Source organism: Alligator mississippiensis, chromosome 8 (assembly GCF_030867095.1).
Source record: "Alligator mississippiensis isolate rAllMis1 chromosome 8, rAllMis1, whole genome shotgun sequence".
Lineage (NCBI taxonomy): Eukaryota > Metazoa > Chordata > Crocodylia > Alligatoridae > Alligator > Alligator mississippiensis.
In genome coordinates this window covers 81,935,886-81,948,349 of record NC_081831.1, presented here as the reverse complement: position 1 = coordinate 81,948,349, position 12,464 = coordinate 81,935,886, and the positions used below count along the sequence as shown (strand labels likewise).

General features: G+C 48.1%; 2 long non-coding RNA genes across 3 annotated transcripts in view; one reads left to right on the top strand and one right to left on the bottom strand.

Moving 5' to 3' along the window:
• Window positions 1-5,425, top strand: part of LOC106739323 (uncharacterized) — a 70,098-nt gene extending 64,673 nt beyond the window's left edge. For both annotated transcript variants that reach the window (XR_002091883.2, XR_009464038.1), the window contains exon 3: window positions 142-5,425. This is a non-coding gene — a long non-coding RNA (uncharacterized LOC106739323). The remainder of the gene's footprint in view (window positions 1-141) is intronic.
• The window catches only part of LOC109284431 (uncharacterized), a 42,072-nt gene extending 36,302 nt beyond the window's left edge, over window positions 1-5,770 (bottom strand). Inside the window, exons 1-2 of the long non-coding RNA XR_002091882.2 lie at window positions 5,682-5,770; window positions 5,423-5,502 (exon numbers count right to left, since the gene is read on the bottom strand). This is a non-coding gene — a long non-coding RNA (uncharacterized LOC109284431). The remainder of the gene's footprint in view (window positions 1-5,422; window positions 5,503-5,681) is intronic.
• Window positions 5,771-12,464: the final 6,694 nt, after the last annotated feature.

The window sequence follows — 12,464 nt, the reverse complement described above, 5'->3', positions numbered from 1 at the left end:
ATAATTATTGGAGATGGGAAAATCAATCCGGATGGAATCAGAACGAACTCAGCCCTTCATCCCTAAATCAATGAATCAAACCATTTTTGGCAGCTCGAATAAAGCTCAGCTCACTTTTCATTTCCTTGCTTGTTTTTCTAGGTATTAGCATTGGCCCAGAGTCAGAGGCATCAACACGCTGAGAGAGGGCCTGTCTCAGGCTTTCAGATCTGAAAACACCTAGCGACTGAAACCTCAGAGAGAGCGAGCTTTCTTTTCTTCTCTTTCCAAGGAGCTGAGATAAACATCCGACTCGACGGCAGTCTATGCATATCTTACTCCAAACCGTGGAAAGTTTCTCCATCGATAACGCACGCTGTGAAGGAGGTCTGCCTACAAGTGAATGAGATGGTGCTGCCAAGCTACCCTGCACCATTGCAAGGACCATTTTTTCCAGCTGTAACTTCCCTGAGAGCAGCAAGCAGACCCCAAGAAGGAACGGGGGGTCTGCACGTCAGAGACGACACAGTCGCCCTCCTTTCCCAAATGGACTCTGCAATTGGGGAGGATGTGTTTTCAGACGCCCTCGGTTTTATCCTTAACACCACTTCCATGAGTTTCATTGGGAGACAGCATCCCAAAGGGGTTTCAGTCGACCTCTGGAAACTCGGGGCCAGAATCAGGTGTGCCGTGCCCGGCGGCTCCGGGGGTCGGGAGCTGGCAGCTTTCTCTGCGTCCCGTGTCTGCGGATCAGGCGCGTGCCGGTTTCCCTCGATAGCCTCGTGCACCGGGTTGTGACCAAGCACAACAGCTCGCAGAGACACATTTTACAAGCCAGGGGTCTCCTGAACCATGCGGCAATGTAGCCGAGGGTCTGCCGTACCCCGCGATGCAGGCAGTGGTGCTGAGCCGTCTGGGTTGGGTCTCCTGCAACCTGGGAAGGGGTTTACATCAGGGGCTCCCGTTGTGTGGGTTAAGTCCACATCAAGGCTGTGTAATGCATAAAGCAGCCTTTGGGGTGGCTAGGATCCAACCTGCTGCCTCAGTGAAGCTCTTTACCTTCTGAAGACAAACTCGACCAGTGCTTGCAATGACAAGAACTTGCCCCGTGGGCCCATTTCATGTAAGATCCCTGATAATTCTTTAAGTCGGAGGCTCTCGCACCGGCTTCCCAAGTCAATACACTTGCAGCCAGAAATGCTAATTTTATTTACAGGTTTCCATTGGAGACAGAGCTTGAACCTCATTATTCACCGAACGGGCTTGAACGTGACGTGATAGCAATAGCAACTCGGGAAGTGCCGACTCCCCTCCGCCCCAGCCCTTCTCCTCTGCACGCTGACATTTCTTTCTGAATGTTTAAGTTCATGGCTGCGCTAATCTCTTGTGCAAAATCAAACCCACACGAGGCAGCTGGAGTGGACATTGTTATGCAGCACACACGAGAGCAGCTTGCGGTGCGGAGCAGTGACAAATGCCCAGGTTCCTCTCCTCCGTGCAGGGCTATTTTATGTATTTATTTAGTTATTTTTTGCATAAGCGCAAGCCTGGAAAGGGCTTTTCTTCCTCCACCCCTGCAAAAGCCTTATATTGACCTGAAATACTAAGACCCACCTGGGCACGAAAATGCAAATATCAGCTAACCTTTCATTACGGAAATAAGATGGCAGTTTGACGTAGCCTTGGCTGGAGGTGCTCGGTGCAAACGGTGTCACGTGGAACGTGAATTCGGTAGACAATGCTAATCTTAGAAACTGCACAACGTGAGAGAGAAATTAGGGCAACTCACCTAACGGCGAAGGCCCCGGGGTGCTTTCAGCCTTTCCGGGCTCCTGCAGCTTTGCCACGGCAGGTACTTGCTCGTGTTATTTAAGTAACGGATAATATTACGTCTTTTTGCGTACGGCGCCGGTCAGGCCAGGCGTCTCGTGGTCTGCTGTCTGGTGCCACGTCGAGCAGCACAGCCTCTTCTATGGTCGGGTGGTCAGCGACTCGCCCTGGGCTAGCCGGGGCGAGGAGGATGTGGGGCACTAAAAACAAGACCTGTCAAAGGGTGGATGAGCAGCCTGCAAGCCAATGGTCATCCATGCCTGGAGAGGAGATGGGCACCACCAGGTCGCTTTGCCTGGAAGATCACTAACGATGCAAAGCAACTCAACTAATTTCACATGGGACCGGTCGAGGCCGGGTCTACGATGACAATGTCCAAACGTAGGGCGATGTGGAGGAGGGTTGTTACAGCGTCCGTGGTGCCCCGATGGCCGCAGTGGCCTAGGGACTGACTTGACTTCCATAAGGCACAGACCAGGAGCTACATCGGGGGAGGCAAGCTATAGCCCCCGGGCTGCATCTGGCCTATCCAGCATGGGGGACCGATCTCACGAAGCTGTGCTGTCCCCACCTCCCACAACCCCTCCACCGAGTCTGAGCTTCCTCTCGCTGCAGAGGAGCTGGGAATCTGGGGGGCAGCCATTCCCTTCCCACCCGTTCAGGATCAGGACATTGAGCCTGAATCCTGGGTCCTCTTGCGATCTCCTTAAAACTTTGCAGCAACACGGCGATCATCCTCGATGTGAGCTGGCACGAGTGTGAATACGGGCATTTTCGGCACAAATAACCAACTCTGTTGCATGATGGGGGTTGTCAGAGATGTTGCAAACAGCCCCCAGAACGTGCACTATAGTAATGACTGCCTTAACGAGGGGGGAACTGGTGCCCCTGGAAAACGTGCTTCGTCCCAGCTTCTCTGCCATGAGGTCTCACATGCCCTCTTATTGTCCTCACATAGAGCTTGGACCCTGGATGGATGAGGACACACCACAGACATGCGGAAACCCCCGAGAATAAGGAGCTTTTGTCAACCTGAGCAGCGCCGTGAGAGCCCCGAACGCTAAACGCAGTTGCACCGTGCTGGGCCTGGGTCATCTCCAGCCTTCCCTGGCTTTTTCCAGGACCTCTTTGGCCTTTCCTGGACACAGGCACATCCCGATACGAATTTGTGGAAATGCAGCCTGGCGGCTCAATTGCCCTCGGGTCCGAGGAGCCGTGCGAACACGCCATTAGCTTAAGGATCCCCTTTCCCAAGCCGCCGATTTGGGGGTTCTCTGAGTCGACGGGTGGGACACGTGGCAGTGAGAGCATAAAGTCTCTGCTCCAAGAAACCAATCACTCTCGACTCTAACTAGCAGGAGAAACACGCATGCCTAGAGGAAACAAGAACGGTGCCTGCATGCATTTCTGTGACACGGGCTCCTTACCGCTCCTGGGCTCTTTGGGTCAGGTCGGCGTGCTCCAAGGACTCCTTCCTAATCATGGCTTCTCCTCTGGATCATGGAGAATAGCTCTCTTCTTCTCAGCCACTTTCTTCTATCAGTTAGCCCTAGAATTAACCTGTTCCTCTTGCAAGCATGAACTGCCTGCCGTTCCCCCCGTGCAGCTACTCTAAAATGCAGAACAACGCAAGAGATGCCCGCATAAACCACACTCCCATGGCAGCAACAGGATTTCTTTACAACAGGTCAATCCCCAGCTTCCCCTTCAGAGACATCGTTATATCCAGTTGCACCGTGGCAGCACAAGGACAACTTAGCACATCCTGGCCCCCCAAACTGCTTCATCTAGTTGTTTAGAAAGAATTCACGGGCATCCATCTGCATCCAGCGAAGAGCATGTGGCCATCAACCATGCAGAGACTAACGGTTCGGCTCATTAAGTGTCCAAATGCTGCAATTTTGATCTGCGAGCGGCTAAAGTTCGAAGTGCTATCTGCAGATCTGGAGGCCGAGCTAAGACTTCTTGCAAATGCTAGTCCCACGGCGAGTGAAAGATATTGCTCATAAATTCTGTCCACCAAAAGCCTGACAGCGGAGAGAAAACTGACTTAGGCCAAAAGCAAATGAACAGAAGCAAGTCCTGAAGCTTGGGTGAAGGCCAAGAGTGTGACACTTTGATCCTATTTCCAGTAAAATCAGTGGGAAAGCTGCCATTGACTCCGGGGGTGCAGAAGCAAGCACCAGTGAAGGATGGAGTGGAAAGAGACCCGAGTCTGACCCATCTGATTAGATGCGAGCAAAATGGATTCGCTCTCAATTCCACTCGCAATTTAGCCATAACCAAGCCAGCGGAGGAAACGTGCCCCTGACCAGGTGGGTACAAAAAGATGCCCACACTTCACCTCCTAAAAATATCCCCTGCTGAATAGACCGAGTGAACAAGATGATTCAGACAAAGCCAGTCGTCTGCCAACGTAGGCGCGGTTGCACCTACACTGTTAGAGGCTATAACGAGAGGACGGGAGCTAGACCCATGTCTCTGGTGCAGCTGATAATTTGAAATAAAGCTTTGAGACATCATTTGGTCTCTGCATTCCTCAGTTTACCCTTGGCAGGTATAACATTACGTGCTTACCTTGGGAGGGGATGCTCTGTGGAGGTTATTCAATCAAGTGCTGACTTTCTTAGAGCAAAGGCAGTACTGCTGTTGCTCCTAATATTTATCACATAAAAGTTTCAGTTGCACAATGAACAAGCCCATGAATATTCATCCCCATGAAGTTGGCCTTGAATTCTGCTCAGACTCTGATTAAAAAACTAGACAAATCATATATTATCCAGGATATTTTATATGTACAGCCCGGAGTAATAGCTGTAACCTTTGTAATTGCCAAAGTTGCAAATATTCATTGCAACGTGTACGGAAATGTACGGTCTTTGAGGCATAAATCCAACTGTGGGGCAGTCTTTTGTGCTCGCATATTTGCATTGTGCCAGGGAGAATAAAAGAAATATGCTCCAGGAGTGATTTTTAGCTTCATTTTCCCTTTGAAGGTGTACAGAGCAAGCAAGATACAAGCCAGTTTTGTGTCTTGTTCGTAACCAATACTGTATTCAGACGGCACATCTACACGTGCATTGATGTTACTGCGCATTAAGTTTATTACCTCTATTAACTAAACGCACAGGAGAATTAGTCAACCGTGCATTTGGTGTCTCGTGTAGACTTGCCCAGTGTGTAGAAAGAATAATTTCCTAAAAAGATGCCCTGAATAGGCAGGACTACAGCAAACCCGCCAAGGCTCAGACGAGGCGCGGGGTCAGCTATAGTCATAAGCAGACCAGAAGGTGTAGTGCAAGCCCCAGAGTGGAAATGCTGATGTTTTCCTTGAATACGGTGCAGAGGTAGGTCTCTGTGTTAGTCTGAGGGCAGGCAGAAGTCAGGGCAGGACAGCACCTTAGAGACTAACTAGTCCAGAAAGGCACATGCTTTTGTAGGCCACAACCTACTTCACCAAGTGCTAGGAAAAACATGCCAGGGTCTCTAAGGTGCAACCCTCCCCTGCCTTCTTCCTACATGCTGTCCAATAAAAGCTAGTAGGGAACCAGATGAGCATCACGGTGGGGATAATTAAAAGAATCAGCATTATTTTTATTCTGTCATCACGTACCTGATAAGAAAAGGCAGTCTCCACCAAATGAGGGTTTCTTTGCATCTTTTCCCGGTGCTTTGGTTACTGAAAGTCATAATCTAGAAAACAAAATGGTTCAAAAATCAAACTGCCATGTTTGCTCAACGCTCTCCTTGCCTAATATCTTGTATTAACCTTCTGAATGCTGCTATGGTTACACTCCCCAGAGATGACCAAAATAAAAGTGAACTCAATTAACGTTCATGAAATATGCATGTATTTTATGTTTGCTCGTTACCTAGCGTGACATCCTGTTTCTCTGCCATCCTGTCGCTCCTCGACACACTCCCCAAATAAAAAACACGCGTTTCTCAGGTTGTTTCACATTACGTGGCACTCCTAGGGCAGCGACCCCTCCGAGAACTGCTCTGCGCACCCGCACGAGCAGCGCAGCTTGCATCTATCGAGCATCTGACGAGCGGCTACAAACCCGTCCTTTTTCGGGGGGGCACAAGAAAGAAAATCTGAATAGCGACAAAACAAGGAACGGAAAAGGACAGGAAATGGACAGGGAAAGCATTGCCAAAAATGGGATATCTTGGCAGTTTTCCAATGGGCTGAGTATATACAGCAGCCTTATGCAGCTGGGCCTCGTTTCATGAAAGTGCTAAATATGTATATAATCTATGCTGACTTCAGTACACTTTAAAGTTAAGCATGCACTTCAGTGCTAGCCTGAACTGGGGAAAGCTCCTGGAGTTGCATAGTCGAGTCTCTCGGCAGAGCTATGGTCGAAGACCAGTTGCATTTCATTTCTCCATCGGGAATGCACCAGGTAGCATATGTTCTCCACAACTGGCCCGGGGAGAAGATGCCCAACCAGCAATGCGGTGCCAACCCCCAGGCCTCTCTGCTCAGCTCTGGCTTGCAAAACCCTCACTAGGTGGGAGGTCGGAGAACGGCTGATGCTCCAGATGTGTTCAATTGTCGTTTAGAAAACGGTGTGAAGAAGGACAAGAGGAACACCAGTGTGTGGGTATCCATCGTTACATCGCATAAGGCATCACTTTGTCCATGTTTTACACCCTTTGGAAAGGCTGCTGGCCATGAGTTGAAGAACCAGCTGCCTATGTAGGCATCTGAATAACTAGCCTGCTTTCCAAAAGTGCTGAGCAGCCAGCAGCTCCCGTTGACCTGGGACAGGTACACGCTTGAACGTGAACGAGCCAGGCTCTGTAGGTTGCCCGCACGTTTTAGCATCCCGTGCAATGAATAATATCCATTGCTGCGACAACTTCCCAACTAGCCTGTAATTAGTACAGACACAGCCAGAGTTGCCTTTGTATTAGTTATGATTCATGTGACTAAAATATGCTTTTTCCCATCAGCCGAGCCCGTTTCATCCCAGTGCCAGCCAGTGGCGTGTTGTAAGCAACCTAGGGCTCTGCGAGGCTTGCCAAAGCCAAGTGCTTCCTGAGAGGGAACTTTGTATTTAATCTGACTAGGATTTACTTTACAAAAGATCGAGATCAAAAAGGTTCAGCTCTGCACAGAAGAAGAAAGAGAAACCTAAACGCATCTCAGAGAAAGGGATTTTTCCCTTGTTGCCTCTCCCGGCACCCATCAGCTTTCAGAAGAACTGTTTGCAAACTTGGCATAAACTGTTCTGTCAGTTGGTTAATTAAATGTTTGTATTTTAATCTCTTTCTAGTTAACTGGTAGAGAGAGAAAGAAACAGAAGGCCCAGTTGAAAAGCTCATACTGAATGCAAAACTTTTCAAACTTTAATGTGCTACATGGAATAGCAATGAGAAAACGTGGCTGAAATTTATTACGGCAAAGCCACAACAATAAGGCTAGGAAACTCCTTTGGGAAGAGGCCGCTCTGGGTCACCAGTGTGCACAAGGATGTGCCCTTCTCTGCACTGCGTGAAAGGATCACCAGGGTGGAAAGTCCTAGGAGGTCATTTCAATTGATTTCTCATTCCTAAAACAGCCTGAATACCAGCTTATCAGGACGGACAAGGATAGCATGACTATTTCCTATGGCACGGGGTTTAATTGTCTAAGGGCATGTCTACATGTGCATTTAAGCACGCCTAAATTTAATGCGCATTATCTTAATGTGCATTAAGCAGGTTTAGGCAGGCATCTATCTACACATGCAGGTGTTAAAGTGCATTAATGCTGTGTGTGGACTACAGTTAGTCCCAAGTCAGTCAGTCCACACACGCAGCATTAATGCGCTTTAATACTTCTACATGTGTGTTAATGTGCTTTAACTATTCACGCCTAAATTTGATACCTGCATTTACAGATATCAAATTTTGACATGAATAGCCTAAATTCGCCATTTTTAATGTGCATTAAATTAAGGGTGTGCACGTGCCCTTAATGCACATTAACATAGGATAATGCACATTAAAGACCCACGTGTAGATGCACCCTAAATGTTCTTAGTACTTGACAGGAATGGCACCATGTTAACATAGGGCCTGTGTTTCAGTTTTCTAAATAAAAATAAATACTTTTTTTTAAATGTCTTACAACCAGAGAAATGCTTCTAGGAAAAAAACTTTGAACAAAAGTCAGCCATAATCAAGAAAAATAGGACAGAGCCCTGCAATTTTTCCTTGGGTTAGTCATTCTTATGCATGTAGCTGGTCACGGTGAAGCAAGCAAAGATTGCAGGATTGCACCTTTCATTTTTAGACAGTCACGTACTCCTATGGCCTTTGGAGTAGCATCCAAGTGCTTAGCCAGGAATCAGTAGATTGCAATCAGAAACAATCTTCTTGGCTAAGAGAACACCTCGGCCGACGGGGTCTCAGATGAGTTAGCTAGGCTCTAGTTTATCTTTTAAAACCAGGTTGCATGTCTATTGCTTTAAGTTAGTCCTGAAATCTTATCCTTGTTTAGATGATGGGCCATGATTTCCAGGAGGTACCACAGGTGCCTTTACTCTTCTAGGACATGCTTTACCCATTCAGTTCTTTCCACCTAGGCTCTTCATTTCTAAACGTGGATGGTGACAGCAAGACTGTTTCAAGGGAGGAGGTTGCATTTCAAGAAAGGTAGTACTCCGAACATGGAGGCCCCTGCTACACGTTACATACATTACACAATTAACTAGTCAATCATGCAATAAATTTAGACCAGCCACACGTGCAAAGTAATGATCGCATGATAAAAATGACACTTCAGCTATAAAAAGAGCCAACCTGCTATAAAGTTAGTGCTTGAAAATGTACCTCCCAGGTGTTAACAAAGAAGCAGAAATAAACCCCTGTTTTGGGTGGATTTTCACCCTATTTTGTTAGGCTTTGTTTTGTCATAGATTCACAGATGCTAGGGTCGGAAGGGACCTCAATAGATCATCGAGTCCAACCCCCTGCATAGGCAGGAAAGAGTGCTGGGTCTAGATGACCCCAGCTAGATGCATGTCCAACCTCCTCTTGAAGACCCCCAGGGTAGGGGAGAGCACCGCCTCCCTTGGGAGCCCGTTCCAGACCTTGGCCACTCGAACTGTGAAGAAGTTCTTCCTTGTCTGCATCCTTCATCTTTTGGCTTTCAACCAAATTCCTGATGAGCGTGTCCATTTCAGCAAGCACAAAGATATGACCCCCCCCCCAACACATCTGCCACCAGAAATCGCACCAAACCAAGTACCAACATTTCCAACCAGCATTGCTGCTCACGTCACCAAACCAACACCTGGCTACGGCAGACTGCTGAAGAGCTGAAAACACTCTGCAGGCACATCTACATGTTCATTAACGTACTTTAGGTAATGTGCATTAAATTTAGTACCTGTATTGCGAGGTACTAGAAAAAGGCACTATTTTAATGCTAATTAGCTAAAGGGCATTTTTATTGTGACGCTTGAATGCGCATTGAAATACACTAATACACATTCAAGAGCATGTGTAGATGTGCACACTGCTTGGACATGTGGGAGTCAATATACTGAATGCTCAGACCTATTTCTCAACCGTAGTGCTGTCACAGTGCGCGAGGCCTGGTTTGCCTGGGAAAGGTACGGCCCACGAAGCCTGGTGTCCATCCACAGTCCTGGAGCACAGCTGCAGTGCAATGAGCAGTTTCTCATGCTGCTCCAGTGCTGTGGCTGGAGCCCGACGTCAACTCAGCCTCTCTCTTGTTCCTCCTGCCCGGAGGAAGGGTGTGCGTTTGCTGGCATGTTGGTGGCCGCCGGGTTTTTTAAACCTCTGCAGAACTGCATCTTGCTCATCCCTCCTCTCCCCCTCTTCGCCAGGGCATCCGCAGACAATCTGACAGAGGATATTCTGCTTTCTGGCTGAGACCCCTGCCTCCCAGAGCAGTGTCACTAGGACTCTTTGTTCAGGAACACAACGTGCCTTTCACACCAGCCACCAAATTGCTCCATCCGGTTGTCATCACCAACCTGTTCAACCGGTCCACTCAATCTTATTTTTACACCATGGGCCCATCTCTTCCCAGCTACCTCTGCTTGGCACCTGACTCTCCACATTTATCTTCCTGCATCCGCTTCCTAAAGGGATAACAACAGAAATAAAACGGCGCACATAATGGATTGTTTGCATCATGTCATTTTTAGTCGCTATATTTGTGCACTTATTCAATTTGCCAGCACACTCATATTCAGGCTCCTTCATCAATCCAGCCTCTAGAAATCAAGTTGTGCTCGCTGATTAACAAACCATGGTTTGTGCTGAGCAAGGATAGCCAGACTACAGGAAGATTCAGTTGCAGAATAATTATTGCCAGTACTGATTTGGGGAATTCTTAAAGAAATACAAAGCTATTTTTGAAGGCAGAAATGAGTTTTCTACTGGAAAAAGCCAAGCTGCAGTTCCCTGCACTGACTCGTCACCTTCTGGAGGCTCAAGGGGGGATGAAGCTTGGGAACCCATCGTTCAAATGGCAGAATGAGTACTTTCGATCCCTTAAAAAAGCTCGGCTCCAAAATCTGAAGAATCACTCTGGTGGTTACCATGTGCCTGAGCTGTATATGCACCTACTGTTTTCTCACTGCGTGAAAGACTTTTCCAGTTTTTTTCCAACAGGATAAAGGGGGAACAGCCCACACTGTCAGGTGCTGTACTCAGGAAAATGGCAGGAGAAGTTTGTATAGCGCCTACCACGGTAAGGAAACGAGGCTGGGACTTTTCAGGGAGCAAACAATTAAATCCATGGCTCACACCCCCGTTCACATCTCTCTCTCCCATCTTGACCTTCAAGACCATCTACAAGGGCAAGTGACCGCCTCCAACGAAGGGGAAAGTCACAGCTCTCCGTAAGATGGTGACAACAAGACTGCTTCAAGGGAGGAGGCTGCACTTCAAGAAAGGCGGCGCTCCGAGCACGAGGCCCCCGCTACACGTTACATACATCACACAATTACCTGGTTAATCGTGCAATACACTGAAACCAGCCACACGCGCAAAGTATCAATCGCACGATAAAAATGACGCTCCGGCTATAAAAGGAGCCAACCTGCTATGCAGTGAGCACGTCTACATGTTCATTAATGCGCAGTAGTTACTGCACATTTAGTTTAGCATTGCTTAATGAAGTCCTAACTAAATGCACAGTAACTACAATTACCGCGCGGTAGTGCTGGCGCACGGGGTTTTTTGGTGACGCTTACAGTGCCTAATAACACTGCACATAGTGTAGTAGCACAGGTGTCGACTGGCACTTTACTGCGCAGTGTTATCAGGCTACTGCAGAGTAAGCATGTTGTGTAGACACACCCAGTTAGTGCTTGGAAATGTATAATGACTCTGTGGCTGGTTTCTACCCAGCTTTCATTTGAATGTGTAGCAGGGCCCTCCTTTTTTCAGACTTGGGAGGAAGGCAGGCTGGGGTGCTTGGTGCCTGGAAATGGAGGCGGCTTCGGCAGGCCAGGGGCAGAGTTTGATTCATGATTCACGTCGCTGGGAGGAGACGGACGCTTCCTTTGTTCTGCTTTCCCCGTCGGTGCTTGCTCCTCTTCGAAGTGTCCAAACCCCGCAGCTGGGCAGCGGCACGAGCGAACCCAGTGACAAACGGTGCTTGCGGGAAGTGCTCCATCGGCTCGTTGCGCTGTCGTGAAAAAAAAGAAACGGACCAGACACTAATATTTGGCAAAGTAGTTCTGTGGATTTATGACTTCATTATCTGCTTTGCTGATTGCTAGTCTCACAAGGACAAACGCGTGCGTCGGGGCTCGCGCACATCTGTAAATAGCCAAAATGAAGAAATGCCACGACTGCTCAGAACAGCCATGCCATAATTAGCAAAAAGATGTTAAATAAACTTAATGGAGTGTTTAAGCTGCTGTACCTGTGCCCTTTTCTTTCTGATCAAGCTCGCTACTTATCATTTCCAAACGTTTGGGGTTTTTTTAAGCCTGCAGCCCTGAAACACCTGCTTCATAATCTGCAGGTTTTATTTGCCTGTGCAGCCATCTTGGAGAATTGGCTATTTCCTCGGTGACTTAAAAACACTGCTCAGCCCTTTACAGATGCACCGAAAGGCTCATCATGATAATAGGGCAAGTGTTAGGTATGTATTTGTGCAGGCCTGTTTGAGTTAAGGAGAAATACAAGGAGGTTAGAGAAGAAAATATGCCCCTGGGGAAAGGGATGAACAGTATGTTGAAAAATGCCGAGCCCCAAGGATAACGACACTCCTCTTGAAACGTTAGCAGATGGAGCAATGACTCTCATTGCTGAAACTGGGGCCATTCTGTCACTTCTTGCCATTTAAATGTCAGCAGACAAATTCTTGTGGCTTTTTCCTAATTTGAAGAAAATAATGACAGATACATAGAAATTAATCATCGATTTGTCGTGCACGAGGAACCAGCTGAAACGCGGGATGGAAAAGAACCTACCCGACACCGCAGGGACGTCCTTGGGGGAGTAACGAAGGCTACGAGGGAAAGATTGTGCTCGTGCCCTGCAGACTTCACCCCGAATCTCCCAGGACTCGGACTCGAGGGGAGGGGTGAAACCGAACAGCCCGAGCACCGGGGTGTTGCCCCAGGCTGTTTTCAAGGCTGCGAGTCCGTGTAGAGCTAAAGGCAAAGAAGAAA